This window comes from Martes martes, assembly GCF_963455335.1.
Source record: "Martes martes genome assembly, chromosome: 11".
NCBI classification, from domain to species: Eukaryota; Metazoa; Chordata; class Mammalia; order Carnivora; family Mustelidae; genus Martes; species Martes martes.
This window is the reverse complement of record NC_137899.1, coordinates 74,519,264-74,537,292: the sequence shown is the minus strand read 5'-3', so window position 1 is coordinate 74,537,292 and position 18,029 is coordinate 74,519,264. Positions and strand designations below refer to the sequence as shown.

General features: G+C 36.3%; 1 pseudogene across 1 annotated transcript; it reads left to right on the top strand.

Moving 5' to 3' along the window:
• The first annotated feature begins 7,784 nt into the window (after nucleotides 1–7,784).
• LOC308352546 (glyceraldehyde-3-phosphate dehydrogenase-like) lies at nucleotides 7,785–8,833 on the top strand (annotated as a pseudogene). The gene has a single exon. The product of its transcript is annotated as a glyceraldehyde-3-phosphate dehydrogenase-like (transcript).
• Nucleotides 8,834–18,029: the final 9,196 nt, after the last annotated feature.

The window sequence follows — 18,029 nt, the reverse complement described above, 5'->3', positions numbered from 1 at the left end:
TTTGTCCCCCTGAGAGAGGCTGTGATGGGCTTTACGTGCCATTAGGGGGAAGATTAAGTGCCAGTGGTTTGAACTTACTTAATTATACACTCAGATCCTTTCCGTATATCACAAGCCAGGCTTTTGACTTTGAATATTTGTATCGTGACTCTTTGGATTGCTTATTGGTTATTTCTCTTGACAACCCAAACCTGAACATTAAATCCCATTGACAACAACTATCTGTCAAGAGCAAAAAAATAAATAAATGAAAAATAAAAAGATAAGATTTGTGTATTTAGTTTTCATTATAGAACTGCTTGTAGTTGAAAAAATATGTACCTGTCAAGTTTTCAACATCTCGCTGGGGATGCAATGCTGTTGTGATTTCAGAACCTGGCTGACAAATTCACATTTCAGTAGTAAAGACAAATCAAGGGTTTTTCTCCCCCACAACCCCTTTTTTAATTCTTTTTTCTTGCCGCTTTGACAGTCATACATAACAATTTGAGACCTAAGTGCCACTTTGATGCACTATTCCATTATTAAGTGGCACAGTCACTATAGAATAGATGACGGGCCTGTACTCAAGGCATTGTGAATTAAACAGCTTTCTGCAATGGGGAAACTGAATGGTCCAAGGAATTCTGAAATATTTAAAAAAAAATTTTAAACTGTGTTTCAGAAACATCAAAGTATGTAATTTAAAATATCTCAGTTAGTAGATGGTAAACTGGAAAACAAAATTTTTTTTAGCAGAATTGTTGAAGTTTAGAGGAAACATTAAATACATCAGCAAACATCCCAAAACCCATAATTACTCATTTGAAATATAAGTGTTTGATGGGTCTCGGGGGGGGGGGGGGAAAGGCAGTGTGAACCTATGCAGACTTTCAGGTAGGAAGAAATGAACGTTTATTATGTGACAGTAATTTTACATCATTTTAATGGAGGAGTGTTCTTAAGTGTATTTCTTTAAAACTAAAAGGTGGAGTTTACACTAAAGTAATATTGACTTAAAGTACTTAAATTAATTCTTTTGTCAATATCTCTTCAGTAAATCAATACACCTAGAATTAAACAACAGTTTTTGTCAGAAGGCAGGCTAATCTTGGTAATTTTTAGTTACAATTCATTAATCAGTTGGTCACCATTAGGGGAAGAAAAAGCAGCAAGAATTTCATAATAATGCCAAATAATTAAAGTTTAATATTTCCTCAGAGGGTCTTCTTTTTTAACCCAGGGATAAAAAAAAATCAAAAGCTACACTGTTAAAACTCCCTATTATATTTTAGCTAACAAAATTAAGTGATCACGTTTTCTAAAAACAAAAATAAAATTTTAATGCTTATTGCTCCCCAAAATATAATGGGTCACAAAATATATTTTTGCGTAAGGTTATTAAAGGCAAGACAAGTTATTTTGCAAACACTGATCCTGTGATATGTCCCAGGGGAAAAGGACAACATAAATTGAAAATTCTGTTAATCCATATAGTTCTGAAATATTTGCTATAATACTTACCTCTTTATAGTTATGACAGCTCAATCAAACTGGTGAGTATCTAAGGATGTGAATTATAATTTCACTGCTTAGTACTCCAAATTTGTTTTTTTCTTTCTTACTCTTCTGCATTAGAGAGACAAAATCGAATTATTCCTTTATCCTCTTTAACTAGTAATCCACAAAGCAAGAAGAAAATACATCAAGGATAAAGGGGTGTTTCATACCTCTTATTGGGTGATGGTAGAGAGAGAGGTATGGTCCTGCGAAACAACAGTCAGAAGTAAATATATTGTTTCTCCTGTACTTGAGACTTAGTTGTTTCAGAAAGAAAGAAAATAATCAATTTCATCAGTTTCCCACTTTACACTTCTGAAGTGCTAAAGGAGTTAAAAAAAGAGAGAGAAGAAAAGTAATTATGGAAATAAAATAAGAATTTTCTTAGTTACAAGTCCTGGCCCTTTGCTGATTGCAGTAAATTATAAATTATGCAGTCAATGTAGGCCAACAAAAGAAGACATCTTCAAATCTCAGTCAAAGGTAATTACTTAAGTCGGCTGAATGTTCCCTTTTCATAGAGTGTGATCTCTCTCTGACAGCTCACACTGACAGATGACCTTCTCGGCAACGTTCTTATCCTTCGGATCATGAGCAGTGTGCCTCTCTCCCTGAATATCTCTATATATTTGTGACACTAAGCTTTCAAATACAGCTATTGACAAATCAGAACATCAGTCTAAGTGCTGGTCTTCCTATCACTCACAATAAAGTAGCTATCACTTGTGGTGGTGTCGAGCAAGCACATCTCTGAAAAATGAGTTCTCACCGAGTGCTAATTTGACACAGCTCTCTTGCCTTCCCATAATTGCTCTGTCATTGTCAGTTGGCAGTTCGGGCTCATTCCTGGAAGCTGTGCCGTACAATTGGATACAATTACTCCCATTTACCACCACTATTATGCCACTGATGTTGCCCAGTCCGCATATTGACATGCCTCATTAAACCTGGATGCGGGCCATTAATGAACATTGTTAGCATTTCTCTTAAACTTTTTTGCCTCTAATAAACAGTCAGTGTTCCATGAAGGAGCACTGCCATCCTTGTGATATGATATTTATTATCTTATGGGGGAAGGGAACTCTGCAAATGGAAACTATCCAGATGCTGAGAGAGAGATATACAGTTAGATCCGTGGAGAATAGCGCTGATCAGTGGGACCTTTCTCTGCCAGGAGCATCCTAACCATTAACCAAGTGACCTCTTCTATCCAAAAGAAGACAGGCAGGATAAACATGAACACCCTAGAAGTACCCACATCACAGCAAGCTTCTCAAGGTTGCATCATTGACAATACCTCTCCCTAGCCCTCTCCTACCCCCAGGTGGTGCTATGTGCCATGATAAAGATAATTTTGCCCTGGGTCTTCAATCCATTATGTCCAGCTAACTTCAACGTGCATTTTTATTCAGAGATAATTATGTGTTGATCAGAGAAGTCAGCGGCTGTCACCCATATAGCAGGTGCACCTGCGGTGTGACATAGGTGGTAACGATGGCATACTCTTGAGCTGTCATGACACGGACAGGGACTTTATTATGTATATGTCATCATTTCTCTTAAGAAAATTATACTTTCCCCCACAATGACAATAATGAACCTTTACAACACTCCCATAAACCTCATTTGCAGTTTTATTCTTGACCTTCATTAAGTACATACTAAATATATAGGAACACCTATAAATACACAGTATGCTTTGTGTCTCTATAAATAAGTTTGTATCTGAAGCCAAGTATGAGATATCAAATTGGAAATACAGAGCTTTACCTAAAAAACTTAAGATCTCTTAAGTGAAAAGTAATTGAGCCACTTCAGCATTGTTAACTTTTCTACAGTTACAAGAAGAAAATAAATATTTATGCAGGTGGAGGTATTTGTTGAACAATTACATGAGTGCTACTAAAATGGACTTTACCGGATTAACTCGTGCTAAATTGTCATATATATTCTATAATTAAATTTACATAATAGAACTAAAGAGAAAATCTTTTTATGTTTCTACATGTCTGCAGGTCGACAATGTTGACTTCTAAACCCTTATACATATATATTTTAAATAAAATTTCCTATCAAGCCAGTTAGTGTGTAATAATTGAGCTGACATCTATATGACTCTGAGGGATATAGAAAACAGGCAATTTGTAGTTGAAAATCTTGCTCATAACATATAGAATTAATGTATATATTTTTAACAGATGATGCGAAATTAACCTGAGCTAACTTTTGGATAACGTGATCCATTACATTGAAGATCTATAAAGTAATGGTTAAGGGATAATTTAAAAAATGTTTTCCTTCTAACTCCATAATCCATCACTCTTACAGACCTGTGGAGTTTGGAGGAGGGCAATGCATAGAGCCTCCATGATCCTGGATAATTGGTGGTTTTTAACCCTTAACACCTGGCCCAAGATCACCTTTGTACTGCTTTCTTTTAATAAAAACAGGGATTTCCCTCTCTTTTTAGCTAAAAAATGTAATCTGTAGCAATTTCCAGGATATGCTGAGCCCTAACCCTCTTCCCAATCCACCACCCCAATCCGTTTGGCTAAAATAGATGCTTGTTTATTAAACAAGTTAATAATCCCCAGACATCATCACAAACCTTGTGTTCTTTCATTTAATCTTCAGTTAACTTGACTAATTAGAGACTACTGTTACCCTCATATGAGAGAATATACTGAGGAATGGAGATGTTAAGTAACTCTCCCAAGGTCACAGAGCTCTCCGCAGAAGCAGGATTTAAACCCAGGGAAAGTGGCTCTAAATACCGTTACCTTTAACTGATATTCAACATTGCCTCTCAAATGACTGATGTTTCTGTGTTTAAAATGGCAAGCCAGTTTGATTCATTTACTTCCACAGGATTAATTTTGGAATCGACTGTTTTGGCATTGTGAAAGCATTAGGAAATCATAGACTTAGATTATGTTCTATAACTTTTGATATTGGGGGTTATTCTGTATTTTGGTTGGCACATACAAATGCAAGGTAAAATAATTAAACTTATTTCTAATTTGGATGGATTCCATTTCGGAAATTGAAGTATATAATTTTTCCTCTTAACATAGGTCTAATTTCTTCTGATGTAGTAATTTTTGATGTTATTTGCAAAAAGGTGGTAGTGTATGTTCATATATAGTTCACGTTTTTCCTTTTTCAATGTCTAATTTAATCTCTGAGTCAGTTGACCTTTTGTTTTTTGCTGAGCCTTTCAAAATGGTTCAAGAGCAGTGACTTTTCCTGTGATGTGGACACCTGTCTGTTACATGGAATAGGGCTACCATCTCCAGCTCATCTTATAATTTGCTACTTTGCAAGTGGGAATAGTTGCTTGTAAAGCTTGTAAACCCCACTTCCCCCCACATTTGGTCATTTTTTTGTGGGGGTTAACCAAAACCAATATATAATCTTATATTTGAATGAAAAAGGAATGTTTAAGAATTTCTTTGGCTAGGTTTTGTTTTTTGGCAAGAGGAAGCTATGTGACTTTAATTGCCTTCAATATGGATCTGTCAACATAACCCTTGAAGTGTTACTGTAGGAAATTAACTGGGCTTGTAAATAATTTTAATTAATAGTAAGCTTCAAATTGTCCTGCTTTCCACTACTTCCTGATATTCAAGAAGTGTGAGAATAGAAGGAAGAATATGAGATTCATATTCAGCCAGTCATGTAAACACAGGTTAGTGTTTTAATTTTATAAAAGTGAAGGGTCACATTGCCTGCCTGTGTTCTTTTCCCTCTATGCATCCCTTAAAACTACGGAACTGAGAGATGAGCTCTAATTGGCTACCGGAGTAGTTGATGTGTGGGATAAATGGAGCTGGAACAGAAGAGATCGTAAAACCACCACGTAGAGAAAAACGTATCTGAGGCAATGGTAGAAATGACTTAAGAGTTTGGCTTTGCTTGCTTCAAGCTGTAGTGCTGAGACCTAAATAGTTACAAAGGAGGTGTATTTGATAATCATGCTGTTATTTGGGGGTAAGAATTTTCTCTTTCCTTCAGTGAGATATTTTAATGATTTACATTCATTCACTCAAAAAATGTTTTACCTGCGTGCACATAAGTACCAGGCATTGTTCTGGGATGGCGGATACATCAATGAACAGAAGAGATAAAAACCCCTGTCTGCAGGGGGCTTACATCCTAGTGGTTAGAGATACACAATAAATAAAACAAGAGAAATGAAAGCAGTCAAGGGGCATAGGAAGGATTGGAGAAGGATTGCAGTTTTAAGCATGGAGGAAAGTCTCACTGGGAGATTGATATTTGATCAAAGATCTGAAGGAGGTAAAGGAAGGAACAGACACATATCCAGGACACAGTGTTCCATGAAGAAGCAACAGCCCTGAGGGCCGAGAGGCAGGAAGGTCATGACTGGTATGTGTAGAGGATAGAGAGAAAAGAGAGAAAACCAATGAGACAAGGGTGGGTAGTGATGGTAGTAAGTGAAGTGGGGAGAGGTGGTGGTTCTGAAAGTATACAGACCTGTAGCAGCGTGCTGTTCGTATAACTGAGTCACTGGTTTTCCACTTCCCCTTTAGAAGTGCTAATGTTATGCCCCTCTTATCTCAGACAGAACTGGAGATCACCATGCCTGAAACAGGTAGCACAGATTCTTATTTAGGTTCTAGAAGCAGGAATCTCAATATTGGGTCATGAATCCAGCAAAAGTTTTTTTCTTGCTACAAATACTCTGTTAGAGTAGGACTGCCTTGTCGATCTGTTCGTGTATTACTGCATTAGTTGCCCGAGTCCCTAAACAACATTTGCAGATCGGCAGTGGTGTATGAATTTATATTTTCCTTCAGAGATTAATTTAGCTGGCAGAATTAAAGACATTTGCGACTAATTTTGCATAGTTTTTGTTTTCTTACAGTATATGGAGCAGAAATTTTCTGTGAAGCAGAGAAAAAATGTTAATAAACATATTATGTCCATGGATCTCCCATCATTCACTTTGATTTTATGTACATGAAACACATCCTACCCTACTGTACTAATTGTCTTAAGATTAATTCATTACTTTCTTGCTTTTCTCACTCTATATGGTTAATAATTATTATAAACTAGTTCTGATATGTTACATGTATTTAACTTATTTAATATGTATGTGTTATACTATGATTTTACACAATGATATTTATTTAATACATATATATTTTTTTGAAATACACTCTGACTCATTATTTAAATGGGCGCTTGCTGCATTATTATTTCATCTATGATTTCTCATGATTTCCTACGTGGTGCTGCCAATTATATACTTCTTAGAATGTTTGAACTTTTGGGGTGCCTGAGTGGCTCAGTGGGTTAAAACCTCTGCCTCCAGCTCAGGTCAGATCCCAGGGTCCTGGGATCAAGCCCCGCATCAAGCCCTGTATTGGGCCCCACATCAAGTCCCACATCTAGCCTCACATCCCACTCTCTGCTCAGCAGGGAGCCTGCTTTCCTCTTTCTATCTCCCTGCCTCTCTGCCTACTTGTGATCTCTGTCTGTCAAATAAATAAAATCTTAAAAAAAAAAGTTCAAACTTTTGATTCAGTAAATAAGAGCTCAAAAATGTGAAAAAATAATTAGTTCAATATATAATTTTTTTTTAAAGATTTTATTTATTTACTTGACAGAGATCACAGGTGGGCAGAGAAGCAGGCAGAGAGAGAGAAGAGGAAGCAGGCTCCCTGCTGAGCAGAGAGCCAGATGTGGGGCTCGATCCCAGGACCCTGGGATCATGACCCGAGCCAAAGGCAGAGGCTTTAACCCACTGAGCTACCCAGGTGCCCCTATATAAACAATTCTTATGAACATATTTATATACTGTATTCTGGTTCAAATAGGTGACTCATACGGTTCAATGCAAAGAAATTTTATGTTTCATGGCACTATCTGCCAATCACTTTGTGTTAAATTTATAAATTAACTGGATGATCTTGACATATCAACTGGATATTTGCCTATTCACTAACTGGCATAGACACATAAAAATAGTAAAACTTGAATTCTAAGTAAATGTATAAATTGGTTATAATAACAAGAGATAATAATAATATAATAGATCTTTATATATGTATAGTGCTTTATAATCCATAAGTTTTTTTCTGTTGTGTTCTTAATAGAAATGATTTGTGATTGTTAAGGTTGTAATCCTTAATCACAAACTTGTCTCTATGGAGGATGAAACACTTAGAAACCTAGTTCTGCTCCAGCAGTGAAGACAGTATGAAACTGTTTCGCACATGGCTCCCTGTTCCTCCCCATTCGACAGACAGTTGCATCTTCTGGTGCAGTGCCAGCAGAGTCCCCAAGACACAATGGTGAAGGTCAGAGGAAACGGATTTGACCAAGTTGCTTTTAACTTTGGAAAAGTGGATATTGTCACCATCAATGACCGCTTCATTGACCTCAACTACATGGTCTACATGTTCCAGTATGATTCCATCACAGGAAATTCCATGGCACCATCAAGGCTGAGAACAGGAGACTTGTCATCAATGGAAAGCCCATGTCCGTCTTCCAGGAGCAAGATCCCACCAACATCAAATGGGGTGGTGCTGCTAAGTATGCTGTGGAGTCTACTGGGGTCTTCACCACCATGGAGAAGGCTGGAATCACTTGAAGGGTGGGTCCAATAGAGTCATCATGTCTTCCCCTTCTGCTGATGCCCCCATGTGTGTGATGGGTGTGAACCATAAGAAATATGACAACTCCCTCAAGATGGTCAGCAGTGCCTCTATCACCACCAACTGATTGGCCCCTCTGGCCAGGGTCATCCATGACAACTTCAGCATTGTGGAGGGACTCATGACCACAGTTCATGCCATCACTGCCACCCAGAAGACCGTGAACGACCCCTCTGGAAAGCTGTGACATGATAGCCAAGGGCGGCCTAGAACATTATTCTTGCTTCTATTAGCACTGCCAAGGCTATAGGCAAGGTCATCCCTGAACTGAATGGGAAGCTTACTGGCATGGCCTTCCAGGTCCCCACCCACAGTGTGTCAGTCGCAGATCTGACCTGCTGCCTAGAAAAAGCTACCAAATATGATGACCTCAAGAAGCTGATAAGGCAGGCACTGGAGGGCCCCTCAAGGAAATCCTTGGCTACACTGAGGACCAAGTTGTCTCCTGCGACTTTAACAGTGACACTCAGTCTTCTACCTTTGATTCAGGTGCTGGCATTGCCCTTAGTGACTACTTTGTCAAGCATATTTCCTGGTATGACAATAAATTTGGCTACAGCAACCAGGTGGTGGACCTTATGGTCCACATAGCCTCCAAGGAGTAAGACCCACCTGAACCACCAGGCCCAGCAAGAGGAGGCAGCCCTCAGCTACTGGGGAGTAACTGCCCCAACTCATCCCCAACACACTGAGAATCTTTTGACCTCCACAGTTTCTATCCCAGAGCCCCTGAAGAAGGGGAGGGGCTTAGGGGGCCCTACCTTGTCATGTACCACCAATAAAGTATACTTAGCCAGCCTCCCCCCCCCCACAAAAAAAAACAAAAACTTAGCACATTTTGAACATCTCTCTTTCTAACCAAAAAGCCAAAAGAAGGTATTTCCATTACTCAATGTACCCTGTTTACTTCTGCTCAGTTATAGTAAACTACCTATAATTTTATAGTATGGGTTAAATTATTTTACTTTTCTCTACCAAGAATTTCAGGTATTATTAAAGAGAGTTATCTGAGTCAAGTGGATCTAAATAACATTATCGTAAAGAATTTTAATGCCAAGAAAAAAAAAGTGCACAACTTACCTTACAAAATTGTGCCTTCCTAATTCGGCATATTTTTTGTAGCAAATGAATAGCCAGTATCTGTGTTTGTGAAGTGGATATGAATATGAATTTTTGAATCAATATTTTAAAGTGATATTTAAAATGGAAGTCAGCATTTCTAAACTGAATTTATTTATTTCAGTTTACTGGATTTATTTATTTCTTTTTTGATTGTACAAATGCAGTTGTACACATAACTAAAATGTAAAGGCAGGGGGAAAAACATTTAAAAGAAGAGTGAGGGAAAGTTTTAGAGTAGTGAAGATGAATGACAGCAAGTAAGAAGTTGTGAAAGCAAGATTGCACCCTCCTTCTTCCAACTTCTCACAGTTCCTGTTTAAAAGACCCTCTTGAAACTTTATTTTCAGATCTTTTCCACCCATTTCCTTCTTATTTAACATCTGATTAACAGCATGTAGGGAAATAAATGCTTCTACCTGTATCTGTTAGCAGAAGGTTTGGATGTGGAATATAGAGTATACCTTTTAAAAGTTTTTCTTTAAATTCAGTTAACATGTAGTGTATTATTAGTTTCAGAGGTAGAGTTTAGTGATTCATCAGTTGCGTATAACACCTAGTGCTTGTTATATCAAGTGTCCTCCTTAAATACCTATCACCCAGGACCCTACTGGCCCCCAGCAATCCCCAATTTGTTTCCCAGTATACTTTTTTAAAAAGATTCAAAATTCATTTGTTTGTAGTTACTTCATAACGCATTTGTATCATTGAATCATTGAACAGTTTTGCAAAACTAATAGTTTGTAGCTTTTTACATAGACTGGATACATAATCAGTGTAAATACTATAAGTTAGACTGATTCATTTTCTTTCCCTATTTTAAGTAACAATATTTGCTACATTGCCTTAGTATTTATGATGTCAAAGTGCAAGACACATAATTGAGATGAGAACACAATATTCATTATATATTATTCCTTATGCTAAGAGAACCCTGCTGCAAAATTGAAATTGAAGTTCAGGTATTTCCATACATATATCCATTCATAAAAATAAAGATACTCTCAGTATAAGCCATACTGTATTCCCAGTGCAATTTGTAAGACCTGCTACTTACAATAAAATTTCACAAAAGATTTAAATCTACCAAAAACATGAATGCTGCTGTTTTCAGCAAGTTGTAAATGGCTGGGAGCCAAGCTACAGCAATTCATGCCAGAAAATCTGTACACCAGAGCCTTATAGAGAATGATTAGTTAACATCATTTTAATGATGAATTAATGAGCAGTAAAAGCATTCTAATTCTAGTATGTACAAAACCTTCTATTTGAAGACACAGGACCAGAGAGAACAGATCCATGACCTTTGTGATACTGGCAAAGGTTGGGTTCACTACAGTTAACGCCCAATCCGTCTTTCAAGGTTAACTACACATGCCATGCTGGGAAATGAAACAATTACTAACGAATTTTATAGGTATATTCTGTCAAATTTAAAAGGCAATCAGAAGTCTAAATGAAAATTATGCCTGGGGAAAGCATATAAAAAGAGAGAAACCAGGAAGGTGTCTGTGGGTGCCTCTGTGTGCTTATTTCCGTAAAAAAGCTGCCCTCAGAAGAAGGCAACATAAAGTTCTCAAGTACACAAATGAAAATCCCTATACTGAATGAAGAGAATACTCAGCTTATGGGAATGGAAGTGTATTCAGGAAGGACAGCATCTAATCATCTGGGCAACACTAGCACAGCAAGGGTAGATGATTCATTATTCTGTAATTAACTTTTAATTAACTTTACTCTGCTTTACTTATTTTAGAAAATTAAATAAACTTCATTTTATTGCTCATGCTAAACCAATGAGCAGAAGCTAGAGTTCTGCTCTAATTAAAATAAGCAGTTGAGCAAAATTGTGTGTAAAGCATAATGAAGAACTGTTTCTGTCCCATTGATATATTTCTTATGTTCTGAAACACTTTGATAGGTTTTTCGAGAATTCCATTAGTTAGGCACTGAAGTCTTCTAAAATGTGTGATTTAAGAAATAATATTACAGGCCAGTCTTAAGTATGGGGCACATAATTGATTTAAACGCATTAAGTAACATTTCAAATTAGATGATTAAGAGAAATGAGAGAGAGAGAGGGAGGGAGAAGGAGGGAGGGAAGAGGAGAAGGAAGAAGGAAGGGAGAAACAGGAAAAATTTGAAATTGTGCTAGTTCATCAGTCATCAGAGCAACATAGATACATATTTTAGTGGCAACAAAAAAGAGAAGTCATAGAGCTAATACAGTAAGATTACATATTCTGCATCCTTTTAAAAAATTATATTTATTTTTTTAAATTTCTTTTCAGTGTTCCAGAATTCATTGTTTATGCACCACACCCAGTGCTCCATGCAGTACATGCCCTCCACAATACCCACCACCAGGCTCACCCAGCCTCCCACTTCAAAACCCTCAGTTTGTTTCTCAGAGTCCACAGTCTCTCATGGTTCATCTCCCCCTCCAGTTTTCCCCAACTCACTTCTCCTCTCCATCTCCCCCTGTCCTCCGTGTTATTCCTTATGCTCCACAAATAAGCGAAACCATATGATAATTGACTCTACATCCTTTTTTATATCCTTGCTCTTTTATTCATTTTTAGACATTTTTCTGTCACATGTTTTGGTGTTAAGCCTAAGACAGGGAAATTTAATAATCAAGTGTTCTAATTGTTCTAATCATATGCTACAAAAGAATATTTGACAGAAGAATGAATTATATTTAATTTGGTGAACTTGATCTATAATGCTCTTAATGTAAAAGCCAAATGAAATTACTTCACTTGAACATCTAAATTATTAATATATTTTCTATTTTGTTTATAATTCTTATAATTCTTAAAGTTTATAAAAAATCCACCCAACTCTAAGATATCATTTATTAAAATACTTTATTTCACCAGTTAAGAGCTTTTGGCTTCCTTGCTGACTATCACTAGCATATTCATTCCAGAATAATAACCCAGTGACCACTTTATTCTGATTTCAGATTATAAATATTATAATTTTGAACTTCTGAAATCTTTCTTGTGATTATTTTCTCTGTGATTTTTACCTTCTCCAATTTTTAATACCTGCTGAGTCTGCTTCCCCCCCCCATCCCGTGCTCTTATTAAATATTCTATGTTCTCTAAGGATGTCATCTCTCTCTGGTTTCACTTACTTTTCTCCCCAGACTTTATGTATGGTCAGTCTTGTCAAAAGTATAAGGACTAGCATCCTAGAGATTTCTCACCCTATCGTAAACTCCTAGACAACTAGTTTTCACCTGTGAAAAACTTCCACTTTGTCCACCTGAAAAGTATTGATTCTTACGAAGTAATGTGTACAAGAAACTAGGGAAGTGAAACAAAGCAGACCAAATGCCTTGATTGGATCAAAATCATCTTTAGCTAGAACTTTCCCATACTCTTAAATATATTTAGTTCATCTCTTGATACAGAGAAAGTGATAAGTATTTTAAAAAATTTCCGGGGTGCCTGGGTGGCTCAGTGGGTTGGGCCTCTGCCTTCGGCTCGGGTCATGGTCTCGGGGTCCTGGGATCGAGTTCCACGTCGGGCTCTCTGCTGGGCGGGGGGCCTGCTTCCTCCTCTCTCTCTCTCTCTCTCTCTGCCTACTTGTGATCTCTCTCTGTCAAATAGATGGAATCTTTAGAAAGAAAAATTTTCCTTTTTTGTCTGTTTTAAAGTGAGGGAATTAATGAATTGGGTCTACAGCAAATTCTTTTCATTTAGCTTCAGCTAAACACTTCCTTGTTTGCAGTAATTCCTTTATTTATCTTCATCTACATCCTGTACTGAGAGAGAAGTAAGCTGCTGCTTATTCCTTAAAGCATCTCTCTTAAAACTAAAAAAAATCCAGAACTTTTGATAAGGTGTTAGGAGGTCCACTCATAAGAGGAAAGAATGAAAGAAAAAAGTAAAATCTAAAGTTTGAACTATGAAAAAGACAAATGGTTGAAAGCAACAAACAAAGAGTTTTTCATTATTTAGAGAATTAACATTTATTTTTATACTAGTTGTCTTTTTAAGAAAAGGAAATACGTGAGTTATTAGGTTTTCCTTTTTTTCTCAGGTGGAAAAGTATTACTTATAGAAATAAATTTGTTTTTAGTGATCTCTATTATTCTTATTCTTATTTAACTTTCTATAGTAGAGGTTCTGAACCTGTATATTTAAGGCAGTTATAAAGAGTATGCTATGTGTAGATCTCTGTATGTGTGAAGAATGTATGTAAATTTATTATCAACTCTAACTTACAGCACTTAAATGTATTGCTCTTTATCAAATGTAAGAACATAGCCAAAAACTGGAAATCATCAATTGTCATAGTAGAATAGTTGATCAAAGTATAGGCTAAAATTTTTCATTTGTTTAAACTGCTTTCCCAGTTTTGGTATAGTTTCCTAGGATGAGACTTAATGGAGAATCATACATAACAGACCGGCAGCTAACACATTTCACACATTCTGAACAAGTGTATCTTCTGATTCTGTGAGCCTCACTGTTTTCCATTCTTCCCTTCATCATTTCTGATTTATTCTCTGTACTTGTAGGTACATCATCTTCAGGCATTCTCTAAACTTTATGTATTGTCCTTGGTTTTTATTTCTAATGCCAAATCCTCTTACTGTTGGAAAGTATTTCTTAATATCATATAAGGCTGGAACATTTTCTTCTTTAGTTTCAGATCAGTGCTCCTTGTCCTCCCATCTTATGATGCTTTGAATAATCACATTCTTTCATTTATACAGATACTTGTAAGGTATTTATAGACTGTGATCAAATCCCCTTCAATCTTCTCCTCTCTTGACTATATAAATGTCTATGACCCTATATCTTATCTAACACCCTACTTTTATCATTTTTGCCCTTCCTTTTTATTATTAATTTTCCATTAACTCTCTCAGTTCTTGTACAACTTTTCCATTGCCAATAAGTAGAAATGCAGTAACTCATTTATTTTTATCATAGGCTAGGTAGGGTTTAATCTGTGACAAGAAGGTTTTGTCAGTGTGTCAAGTTACATATTCATTATATGGACTGTACTTACTCTTCACTTACACATTCAGTTGTTTCTGGACATTGTAGTGCTTATTACTCCTTTAATTTCTGTGCGTTACTTCCCTGAAAGAGCCTCAGTTCTCTGAGTCACTAGAAATGCCTGTATTGACTCTAGAAAAAGTATTACATCTGCAATAATTTGCTGATTACAACTGCAAAAATGTGGCCTTGAACCTGTATTCATTCATCATAAATTTAATTAATTTCAAATGTGATTATTACTTCTGAAGTTTCTTTGTCCATTTTGTGGAAGTTTTTCTAAATAAATAGCATTGTTAATTAGCTTGGCTATTTCTATGCTGGTGTGTGTGTGTGTGTGTGTGTGTGTGTGTGTGTATTTACAAGAGTAGCTATAGGTGTCCTACTCTACATCATATTTATGAAAAATAGCTATAGGTATTCTGCTTAATTTTTAAATGCATTGGTAATAGAGATCTTGAATAATTTACTTGAGATACTTATTTGGCTCACGATAAAAGTGAACCCAAATACCATGATAAAAAATACATAAAGACCCCAACTGAAGAATTTTGGAAAAAAAAAAATAGGCAGTAGGGTATGTGTGTATGTGTGTGTATTAGTTGGGATGTTATTAAGTTTAAGGATCTCAGAAATAGTGGCCTTCTTGTGAAATTATGTGCTCACTGTTCTGTGCCTCATATTTTGGTTAAGAGGAAATTTATATTATGGCAAAAAATGGTCTCTAAAATGCAGTTTGTTAGCTGTCGATTCATACTGACATGGAGGCGTAGGGAGTTAATGTTCACTTACCACCTACTTTTCAATAACACGTTTTAGATGAACTCTTCTGCTTTGGGTAATTTCTGCAGTGACGGTTAGTATTGCACATTAAATGTTTCATGTTTATGTATTTTAATGGGGCTTTCAAGGTATTACAATGTAATTTTTCTAAAGTAATATGGTTGTTGAATATACCCTAAGAATAACAACTCTGCACATTCGGATTGTCAATGTATCTTCAGTACATACTGCCTAATTTTTTTGACATGGCCTTAAAGTTCTCCATGACAAAAATAAGTGTATAAACTAAACATAGTAGAAGACAGCCCAGGCCACTTTTCTAAGAAGTCATTGTCTCCAAAAGTTAGAGGATACTGTATAAAGAAAATAATAATGATGGTAAAAATACTTTCTCAGGAAAACAGCAGTTCCCCTTCTTTTTTTATATTTGTTTTGCTTGGACCAGGGGAGCCAGCTTTGTAATATTGCTACAGGTAATTGCAATCCTAAGACAAAAGGGTCTATGCAAACAACTCATTTTCTGTCTCATTGTCCCTGTCATGAAATACCAAATGTATGTACTCTCTTCTAGTCAGATATTATTATCTGTTTTATCTTCTTAGAACTCCCCTCACAGGATCAGTACACAATTCTTATTCCTTTACTTATGGGAATAGAAATTTCCTCAATGGACATTAATATTTCCTTTTCTTATTCATTGTGGGGCCTTTCTTCCATTTCTGTCTCAGTCTTCAGGATCTTTTTATGTATCATGATTTTGTTTGGCTCCATATATTTTTGCCATTCCTTTGCCAGCTTGCAGGCCTTTTAAAACATCATCTGAGGTTTACAAACTTGGGTACATAGTCTCAGAGCAAAATACCTACCATCCTTTGTACCTCATGCCTCCGTATATGTATCATGTATCCCACCTATTATCTCATACCAAACTAAAACAATATACTTGATCTAGTACTACCAATAATGTAATAATCAAATATTCATAGTTAAGATAGTGATTTTTTCCTACGTAACAACCATATAATTCTGCCAATACATATTAATTTTATCTCTCATAAGTTCATATGTAGAAAAACAAAAACAAAATTTTAATTTGCTCTAGATCCATTTTGCATGTTATTGGAAACAATAAACATCTGAACACTTTTTACATTAGGTAAGCTATCCTTCAGCCTTCAATACCTGTGGATATTATTAATTATATGTAGGTACTAGTTTTTTGAGCCATTTTTCCAAGAGGACCTAGTTCAAGTTTAGTCAGAGAAGGGACTGGAACCAACAGAAAGCTGAACTCAGGCTGAGTCTGAGATCATGAAACTGGGAAGGAAGATTTCTAAGATTGCTGTAAATCAGGAATTAGTCAACCATCCAGAAGACCCCGGGTCAAAGCAGTAACCAAATAATGTGGACTCTTGTTCTTGGCAGCAAGCTGACAAGCCAGAAACCATAAAATCAAAGCAAAGGTCAGAAAATCAGTGATATCCATGACTGTGGCAGGTTAAAAATCTGGGAATTGTGATGTTAAAGGAAAGGAGAGCAGAGTCAGTAACTTCAGTGATCAAAGCCTGTTAAATGCCATGACCTAGATGTCTAGTTTTGCAAGAGAATAGTCCCAATAATCAAATGTGGAGAATAGGTTGAGATTCTTCGTGCTCAGTATATGGCCTTGTACTTGTTAGCACAAGCAGAGAGAAGTGATAGGTCCCTAACAAAAATGTGGTATTATGGAGAAAGATGTTCTCTAAAAGAGCCTAGGTAGTCATTCAACATTCAATGAGGTCCTACTAGGTGCCAGAGACGGTTCTAAGCATTGGGGAGGCAATTAAAATTAAAATAGATACTACTTATCCTTCCATTTATAATCTAGAAAAGGATACAGATAAGTAGGCAATTACAACAGTAATGTAATATGTGCTATAACGTGAAGACCTACCAACTACTCTGGTCATACATAACTGGAACATCTAACCCAATTTGCAAGATTATGTTAAATTTCTAGAGGTATAGGAAGCTAAGTTGGCATTTCAATCATAAGTAAAGAGGAAGAGGGAAGAGTATTTCAGGCAAAGGAAAAGTATGTGCAGAAAAAGAAGTGCAAGTGTGAAAAAGAATATGGAGCATTAATAAATAAACAGCTTAATATGCCTAAAAGAAGCCCTGGGACTCTGGAGGGAAGATTGGAGACCCATAGGTTATTGAAAAATGAGAGGATATTAAAGATTCTGTAGTCTGGACCTTAAGAGATCTGACACAGTGGAATTATTATTAATTCCACAGTGGGATTATTAGAAAGTCATTCTCTCTATTTATGTTAAGTCAATGTCTGAAGCTGGTCACTCCCAAACCTGCTTTCCTCTGTGGGGTTGGTTTTGGCATCTCATATTTCCCTACCATGTGATCTTGATTTTAATTTAGCCAGGCCTCAAATATACATATAACAGCATTCCTGCTTAAATATGTTCTTAAACCTTTATTTAGGTCTTGGGATTTTGTAAATATCCTGATAATTCAGTTTAAAGCTTTTGTTGAACACCTATTATGTGTGATAAGCACCAAAAGGTACTAAACCAGTGCTTGCCATCATAAAGCACATAGTCTTTTTGGGAGGATATACGTATTAAGCAGAGACTTGAAAATATAGCATGGTTCATACTAAAACAGATATATGGATCAAGAAGTAAAGAAGTACAGAAGACTAAGAATTATAGCTGAGGCAGTCAAAGACAACTTTATGTAATATTTGACTTAGTCTGGAAGAATAGAGAGGAATGTACAAGACAGAGAAATTATCAAATATAAAAGCCTGAAGAGGAGCACCTGGGTGGCTTAGTGGGTTAAAGCCTCTGCTTTCGGCTCAGATCATGGTCTCAGGGTCCTG